Raw genomic sequence first — 9,728 nt, forward strand, 5'->3', positions numbered from 1 at the left:
GCTTTATATCACCTTTTTTTTTAAATTTCAAAAATACAGAAATGTATTAAAACAATCAAGGGACAGAGTGTGGCCTCAGACCAGGAGTTCTCCTAAGAATGTGTAGGAACAGTAGTGATTTGGATTTAAATGTTTTTGGACTTTGGAATATTTACATATATATGTTGAAGTAGCATAAGAATGGGACTCAATTCTAAACCTGAAATACATGCATGTTTCATGGACACCTTCAACACACAGTTTGAAGGTAATTTTATGTGATGTTTTGGTGAGCTTCAGGCTTGAGTGTGACCTGTCACATGATGGTAAAGTGTGCAGTTTTCAATGCAAAAAAAATGTTGATTTTTGTGCAATAGCATAAAATATCTTGGAGTAACTCTAACCAAACAGGTGAAAGACTTGTATGACAAGAACTTTAAATTTTTGAAGAAAGAAATTGAAGAAGATACCAGAAAGTGGAAAGATCTCCCATGCTCGTGGGTAGGTAGAATTAACATAGAAAAATGACAATCTTACCAAAAGCAATCTACAGATTAAATGCAATGCCCATCAAAATTCCAGCAAAATTCTTCACAGACCTCAAAAGAACAGTACTCAACTTCATATGGAAAAGCAAAAAACCCAGGATAGCCAAAACAATCCTGTACAATAAAAGAACTTCTGGAGGCATCACAATCCCTGACTTCAGACTCTACTACAGAGCTACAGTATTGGCATAAAAACAGACAGGAGGACCAATGGAACCGAATTGAGGACCCAGATATTAATCCACACACCTTTGAACACCTGCTTTTTGACGAAGAAGCAAAAAATATCAAACAAAAAAAAAGAAAGCATATTTAACAAATGGTGCTGGCATAATTGGATATCAACATGTAGAAGAATGAAAATAGACCCATATCTATCACCATGCACAAAACTCAAGTCCAAATGGATCAAAGACCTCAACATAAAGCCAGCCACACTGAACCTTATAGAAGAGAAAGTGGGAAACACAATTGAATGCATTGGCACAGGAGAACACTTCCTAAATATAACCCCAGCAGCACAGACACTGAGAGAAACAATTAATAAAAGGGACCTCCTGAAACTGAAAAGCTTCTGTAAAGCAAAGGACATGGTCAATAAGACAAAACGACAGCCTACAGAATGGGAAAAGATCTTCACTACCCCCACATCAGACAGAGGTCTGATCTCCAAAATATACAAAGAACTCAAGAAATTAGTCATCAAAAGAACAAATAATCCAATTAAAAAACGGAGTACAGATTTAAACAGAGAACTCTCAACAGAGGAATCTAAAATGGCTGAAAGACACTCAAGGAAATGTTCAACAACTCTGAGATTCCATCTTATACCTGTAAGAATGGCCAAGATCAAAAACACTGATGACAACTTATGCTGGAGAGGTTGTGGGGAAAAGGGAACACTTCTGCATTGCTGGTGGGAATGCAAGCTGGTACAATCCCTTTGGATGTCAGTGTGGCGATTTCTCAGAAAATTAGGAAACAACCTTCCTCTAGACCCAGAATACCACTTTTGGGTATATATCCAAAGAATGCTCAATCGAGCCACAAGGACACGTGCTTAACTATGTTCATAGCAGCTTTGTTTGTCACAGCTAGAACCTGGAAACAACCTAAATGTCTTTCAGCAGAAGAATGGATAAGGAAAATGTACATTTACATAATGGAGTACTACACAGCAGAAAAAATAACATCTTGAATTTTGCAGGCAAATGGATGGAGCTAGAAAACATTATTTTGAGTGAGGTAACCCAGACCCAGAAAGACAATTATCACATGAAGTCACTCATAAGTGGTTTTTAAACATAAAGCAAAGAAAACTAGCCCACAAATCACAATCCTAGACATCAATGAGGACCCTAAGAGAGACATGCATAGATCTAATCTACATGGGTAGTAGAAAAAGACAAGCTCTCCTGAGTAAATTGGGAGCATGGGGACCTTGGGAGAGGGTTGGAGGGGAGAGGAGAGGCAGGGAGGGGAGCAGAGAAAAATGTAGAGTGCAATAAAAATAAAAAAATAAAGTAAATAATAAATAATAAAAAAATAAAAGAAAATAGTTGATTTTTGTGAAATGATGGACTCCTTATTTCTGGATTATTTGCTAATTTACATTTGTTAATGAGTCAAATGAGAAGTGTATTGACATACATAAATCCAACAAAAGTTCACTAATGCTTATGTGAAACTCTTGGGAGAGTATGGAATACAGACATTTTCAGATTTTAATAAAGCAATATGGTGGTCATATCTATGTCACTGATGCCTTCAAGAAGCATGGTCATACACCTGTAGACAAACTTATGGAAAGAAAGAGCAAAGCAGACGGAAAGTGGAGGGGCCTCAGACCATTCGGCTCCCGCTATCACAAATAAGTTTACGCAACTTTATTTTTAAAATTTCATTTTCCAGAGTTTTGTGGGCTTCAAAACCACAGATGTGAAAATATTAGAATGGTTCTGCCAGACTCCTAGGCTCCAGCGGGTCTTGACTTTGTTACTGTAATTGAACAAAATAAGGTACAACCTAACTCACAATCCCTCCATTGTTCTACTTTCAGTTCGGGTAACTGTTTTTTAAATGGTGTCTCTTGATCGTTCTTGGCTTCCAGAAATCTCTCATTGTGCTAGAGACTGCAAGGACATGGAAAATTTTAAGAAACTTTGGTTGATCAGGAGCTGGTTAAGGCACTGGGTTCAAGAAACTTTGCAGCATCAAGAGTTAGCTGGAAACAGGAACCTTTGCAAAAGTACAGACCAACTGTCCCTAGCAGCCAGTCAACACCCAGCTTTGTGGTCTAGACAGGAGCAGAAATAATTGCTTGGGGAGATGGTGGGGGGCATGCACAGAAGCAGAAGTAGCTGCTTACAGGAGGAAGAGGGTATGCAGAAGGAGTCCATACCCTATACTGAGCAAAACCAACCCCCTTGACCCTGAGTAAACCTGGCTTGCGGTTTTTGCCTATACGTGTCAACCCCAAATGAGGAACAGGAGTTCTCCCTACTGCTACGTTGTATGTAATGGGGAACTCCCAGCTAGCTGGCAAAAGAAATAAACCTTGCTTTTGCATTCTGGACTTGACTGGATTCCAGTGGTCTCTGTGGGGGTCTCAACTTGTGCACAACAGAGACTTTATGCTTGGTTCCCGAATAGCACCATTAGAAGACAGCTTGCTTTGAAATATCCCTTCTGGTTTGGTCCTGCATTCTAGGATTATTTTCCTCCCATCAGAGTGCTTCCACTTTCATGAGGTAGAACTCAAGAGATGCTTTTCTCTGACAGATGGTACTTGAGGCCCAACAACGAGGTGTCATAGCTGTCAAAGTCCCCAAAGCATACCAAAGCAAGTTTTTTTTTGAGAAAGAAGCATCCATGAACACACACATGCACAGCAAAAATCACATAGTTCCCTGTTTTCCGGGATGTATTTGGAATGCTTTAGGGCTTTTAGATAAGAAGAGTATCTATGCATTTAATACTTCTTCTTCAGAGAGTAAACTGTCGAGGACTGTGGACCCCCAGACCCTGAATTTCCTGTGAACAACTTGTTTTTCCTATGCTTGCAGCTGCTCTGAACAAAACAATTTGTTTTCCTGTGTTTGCAGCTGCTCTGAGTACCGGTGACTTGCAGCCGAAGAATCCTGAGTGTTAGGGCGTGGCCATTAGCCAGGGAAGGCCCTATCTAATCTGCCCTGGAACACAATAAAGTTGGCATTCTTGATTCAGATTGGCATTCTTGTTTTAAGAATGACCCATGACTCTGTCTCTGTGTGTCTCTGTGTGTTTCAATCTCCAGCCCCTTGCCTGGCTCCCATACCATACCATAATGTAGCGTGAATAGTGCATAGAACACGGAGTGCCAACCGTCTCCTCAGTACAGGCACAGTACACTTAGTAGTACGGACCTACAAGTAGTACGGACATTACAGGAAACATTTCCTTTAAAGACACATGGAAACAGGCTGTGTAACTCCAAGGTAAGATCTTGTAATTGTAAGACCCCTGAATAACAATGCTCCCCCCATAGACTATGCTTGGTCCGTGGGGAGTGGCACTCTTGGGAGGTATAGCCTTCTTGGAGTAGGTGTGACCTTGTTGGAGGAAGTGTGTCATTGTGGAGGTGGCCTTTGAGGTCTCATATATGCCCAGTACACAGTCTCTCCTGCTGCCTGTGGATCAAGATGTAGAACTCTCAGCTCCTTCTCCAGCACCCTGTCTGCCTGCATGTAAGCAGGTTTCTTGCCATGATGATAATGGACTAAACCCCTGTACTCTAAGCCTGTTCCAATGAATGTTTTCCATTATAAGAGAGTTGTGGTCATGGTGTCTCTTCACAGCGATAGAAACCCTAAGATAATGCCATTTATATTTAGGGTTTCTTTATCTTCCTCAATGTATACCTAAGTGAAATGTCTTAAGGAATGCCAGCAAATGGCTTCTGGTTTGCCTGGTGGGGGGGAGAAATGAGTTTTCCTAAACTGTATTTATACTATACACTCAGATACCAATCAAAATATCAAGGTATTATTAATGTAGAAAAATTACTGAAGATGGTTCTTAATTGAAATGTACTTTTCTTCAGTTTTCTTTTTCCTGCATGAGCAAACACAACTGGGAAAGGTGTTTGGGGATATTTGTTCTGTTCTGTGCTCCCTGCTGGGTTAGCCACCCACAGACTAAAGGGCATTTGCTTGCATTTGAGTTGCTTCTGCAGATTATGACAGCACACTGGACTGCTACCCTGTCTCCCAGTTACCCCTGCTCAGGGGCACACGCCTGTTTCGAGGAAATGAGTTCTCTAGAGAGAGGTTTACTGATCCTTTCTGGCTAAGTAACAGCTAGAGAATTTGTTTAGGCAGAAAGCTACATCACAACATTCCTCCATTAGTAAGAATGTAAAACAAACACACAGGGAATGAAACGAACTGTTTGTGATCAACCAGAGACCAAAGGATGGAGTCCATTCGATGCTCAAGTTAGGCTTGAAGCTCTTTGGTTTCTGCGTGTGATGTCCAACAATAACCACCATTTTTGGCTTTACAGTTGCTGCACTTCATAAAGGAACCATCCCCTTTGTTCCAAAGCTACACAGCCTCCATACCAAAGCACAACAATAAGACTCCTAGCCCAGTTCCTCTCCTTGAAACATAAGCATAAAGCTGTCAATGAGCAGAGTCATGTGGCTGTCAGTGGATAGGGGCCTGTGGCTGTCAATAGAAGAGGCCCGTGGCTGTCAGTGAACAGGGGTCTGTGGCTGTCAGTGGACAGCGGCCTGTGGCTGTCAGTAGACAGGGGCCTGTGGCTGTCAGTGGACAGGGGCCTGTGGCTGTCAATGGAAGGGCCTGTGGCTGTCAGTGGACAGGGGCCTGTGGCTGTCAGTGGACAGGGGCCTGTGGCTGTCAGTAGACAGGGGCCTGTGGCTGTCAGTGGACAGGGGCCTGTGGCTGTCAATGGAAGGGCCTGTGGCTGTCAGTGGACAGGGCCCTGTGGCTGTCAATGGAAGGGCCTGTGGCTGTCAATGGAAGGGCCTGTGGCTGTCAGTAGACAGGGGCCTGTGGCTGTCAATGGAAGGGCCTGTGGCTATCAATGGAAGGACCTGTGGCTGTCAGTGGACAGGGGCCTGTGGCTGTCAATGGGCAGGGTCATGTGGCAGTCAGTGGACACGGGCCTGTGGCCGTCAGTGGACAGGGGTCTGTGATACCAGCCACTCCCCACCCTGAAACCTGGAGCTGCGCCTGGAGCATCCTGACCTCTGGAGCATCCTGACCTCTGGAACATCCTGACCTCTGGAACGACACTAGAAAAGCCTTTGAAGCGGCGACAAGAAAGGACGTGCGAGACACTAGGACCTGGACGATTAAGGCAGAAAAATCTACATGAAGCATTGCCATAAAAATAACATAATTCTGAGACCAGAGAGGTGGCTCAGTGATTAAGAGCACTTGCTGTTCCTTCAGGGGACCCCAGTTTGAGTCACAGCACCCCGCATATCAGTTAACAACTCCAGTTACAGGATACACAGGACACAGCCATACATGCAAGCAAACTCCTCACACACATGATAAAAGAAGTAAATCTTAAAAATTTAAATTTTAAAATATAATTCTAAAATACGCTGGTGTGGGAACTGGAGAAATGGCTCAGTGAGTAAGAACAAGGCCTAGGGACCCCCGAGGACCTGAGTCTGGCTACCTAACGAGCACAGGAAAACCTGGGTGTGGTCACATGTGCCTCTGACCCCACAGCTTTGGGAGACAGAGACAGGAGGATCCCTGATGTATCCTGGCAGCCAGCCTAGTCCAGATTCCGTAGGGAAACCCTGTCTCATGTGGAAAGTGACACAGCAGGACACCTGCCTTCTTCTCTAGCCTGTGCACACAGCGCACACGCAGATATAAAGGCATGGTGACAACATTGTTTAACTTGATTATTCTCCTGAAAACAGCTGACCAAGCACAAAGCATTGAGAGCATGGAAGAGGACAGTCATGGTCCAGAAGATGCCTACACTGTTTTAGGAGAGGATACAAGAGGCAACACTGGTAAGCAAAGTGGAGGGGAGAGGGTGGGCTTCAGGGGTGGATGGTATTCAGGAAGTAGAAACAGAAGGTAAGAGGGTACCTGAATAAGGAGCAAAAACCACTTTGCATCCACTTTCCAACCGCTCCTCATCCTTCCATTACGAGGCCCATTAACCACCATCACCACCACCCTGAAGGGGAGGGCCACCTTGTCTCTCTGTGCCCAGTATCACAGCAAACAGACAACCCAGTCAACGATGACTCTCTGCCTTGCTCTGGAAGCTAAACCGTTTTTGACAAGGCTATTCTAGAAGTTTCATTTTTAAGGCAGACTAACCAACCTCCGGATAAATAATGGAAATGAAAAGTCTATTTTGGGGACAGTGACAGCAAGGGCTATGGTTAGAGGTAAGGATTAGTCAACAGGGACTATAGCCATTTCCTGGTGGTGTGTTTGGGATGAAGTGAAGATTATGTGGATGCCACTAGATATTGAAAAGATCAGATCCATGAGAATCTATCCATTTCAAACCTCACCTACTCTTTAGGTAAAATGTGCTTGTGTCCTAGACTTCCTAAGACACAAAAACCAAAAGCTTTAGCAAGGCTTTCTCCCGAGTTATGTGAATTATAAAACAAGCAGGTCTTCAGGGCCGGAAGGTGTTTCCCATTCCTCCCACTCTCTGAAGAGAGAGGGACAATGGCACAATAGAAGGCAGCATAGATGTGAAGGCAGCGTGTGTGTAGGCCAGAGGTCAGCCCCTGTGTCCTTCTGGATGCTGTCCATCTTGTTCTGAGATGGAGTCTCTCACTGGCCAGGGACTTGCCAACTTGGCAAGGCTAGATGACCAGTAAGATTCATCTGTCTTTGCCCTTGAAACTACAAGTGTGTGTCTGTCTGCTTTTTTCTTTTCCTCTCACATAAATTCCGTAGACTGAACTCAGAACCTCATGCTTGTGTGGTGTGGGGCAAGCATGTTCCCATCCCTGAAGGTAGAAATCAATATTTCCATGCACTGCCTTGCTGACTGCATATCAATAGCTACTTTTTACCAGCAGAGCACAGCAAGGACCTGAACTGATTACGACTCAAATAAGCAGTATATCTAATTTAAGTAAAAGCACAGCTCCCTGCCCCTGGGTCTTCATCTCACACACAACATCGCTGCTCTAAATCTGTGAACGTAACACAGTTGTTAAGGACTCCGAATTTTCAACAGCTCAGACATAACATTCATCGACCCTCCTGCAGGTTAAACACATATTCCATGCTGACATTGAAAAGAACATTCATTTAGACTTCCAACCAAAGGACTGCAAAAATCTTCATTCTCTCTTATTTACTTTTATCCAGTGTATCATCACAGCACAAATGCACAGGAGTTGTCAATTCTCTACTAGCTAATACGGGATTTAGATAAGATTAGAAAGGATTAGTGTGGAGGGCGGATGGAGGGTAAAATGGGTCCTTCCAGTCACCCAACAGAAACGGTTAGGATATGTCTTAGGAGAACACATTATCATAACATTCCAAAGCCACCATTAACTTTTTAAACTAAACCGTAGTGTTTTAAGAATTTTTGTATCAGCTAAAAACAAAATAGAGGAATTTAAAAAAAAAAGGAAAAGGAAAAGAATCCACACTAGTCAAGTGGCAGACTTATTGATAGAAATCAAAAAAGGGATTATTGTAACGGGAAAAGAATATTCCCTCACCCCCAGCCCAAATCCCATGTAGCCCAGGCTGGCTTTGAATTTGGCTATTAGCTCATGATAGCTTTGAATTCTTGGTGTTAGTATAGACTGAGCCACCATACCAGGCAGGAAAAGATTCTGCCTCAGATTGTAAAGCCACAAAGACTGCTCTGTGCTAACATTCACAAACTGTTTAAAAGTTAATTAATGAATGAACCCACAGCATGGAGAGCTCTAACACCCTGCACAAGGCCAGTTTTGATTAAAATAGGTCACCTCTATGAGAATCCTTTACTATTAGCAAATGACATAGTGTCAACAAATGACATTAGTCCCTGTGCTCCACATCTGTGCCTAAATTAAAGGCCCAAGTGCGATAAAGAGCCAGTCTTTGTTTGGCGCACTTTAATCCTTGTGAGCTAAATCTCTAGGAGCAGATGTCACTGGGGTTGGAAGGAGGGGGTTCTGACCCTGGAGGGTGGGTCTCCCGGGCTTGGGCTTGGAGAGGACACCTAGACCGCCCCTCAGTGCAAGAGCTCAGCTCTCACCTGCTTGCAACCTTGAATGCTCCGAGCAGGTCTGGAGTTGGACCTTCTCCTTCACCTCCCTCCATTTCTACTTTATGAGATCTGAACTCGGCTCTGCTTCCCCTCAGATTCAGTCCCGTGCCTCACTCCTAAATGTAGTTTCCACTCATCCAGAATATCCTCAGGATGTGTAGGGGACTCAGCTCAGCCTAGGGATCTCTTTGCAGCCGTGTTAAGGGAGGACAGCTCCAAGTCCTAGAAAGCCCTAGGGAGCCTGGAGAACTCTGGGGAGTCCTGGGAGTCCTGGGGAGCCTGAGGGACCCTGGGAAGTTTAAGGAGCCCTGAGAGCCAGGCCCCTGCCCGCGTCCTGTTCCCCAGCCCACCGCTCCGCCCTGGGATCCTCCTCCCGCCCGCCCGCCCGCCCGTACCGGCGTCCAGGTCCCGCCTCCCGGCGGAGAGTGGCCCTGGCTGGACGGAGCGCCGAGGCGACAAGCCGGGTGGCTTCGATGCTCAGGTCGGGCTGGGTCCCGCAGCCTGCTCGAGATTACCCGCCGGCGCCGGCAGTTTACCTCGTTCACTCCCTTGTGAAGCTCCAGCGCCGTGTGTGTTTCGTATCCTAGGAAACGGCCAGGGCGCGCCTGCCCGCACCGCTAACCCCGCTCACACCACGCCCACAGAGGGCGGGGTCGAGCGCGACACGCTCCGCCCTCCACCCTAAGTACCGCGTCTGCGAAGGTACCGCCTGTCTATTCTACCGGTTCATCTTTTTTTCTTTAAATGACTAATAATATTTATTTATTCTTAAAACATTTCTTATTATACAATCGTCACCTTGAAAATATGAATATTTATATAATTCACCCCTATAATAGGGCCTTTCTAGATGTTGTTGGCTTTCACAATGTGTAAGGTGATTCAGATCTTGTTAGGAAATACCTTGAAACTGACAAGCTAGAGCAC

At 44.7% G+C, this 9,728-nt stretch overlaps 1 protein-coding gene across 2 annotated transcripts in view; it reads right to left on the reverse strand.

Moving 5' to 3' along the window:
* Mak (male germ cell associated kinase) overlaps positions 1-9,354 on the reverse strand; it is a 46,603-nt gene extending 37,249 nt beyond the window's left edge. For both annotated transcript variants that reach the window (XM_057788111.1, XM_057788109.1), the window contains exon 1: positions 9,197-9,354. The gene's annotated coding sequence lies outside the window, so the exon portion shown is untranslated. The remainder of the gene's footprint in view (positions 1-9,196) is intronic.
* Between the last annotated feature and the right edge of the window lie 374 nt (positions 9,355-9,728).

Source organism: Chionomys nivalis, chromosome 13 (genome assembly GCF_950005125.1).
Source record: "Chionomys nivalis chromosome 13, mChiNiv1.1, whole genome shotgun sequence".
In the NCBI taxonomy this organism is placed as follows: Eukaryota; Metazoa; Chordata; class Mammalia; order Rodentia; family Cricetidae; genus Chionomys; species Chionomys nivalis.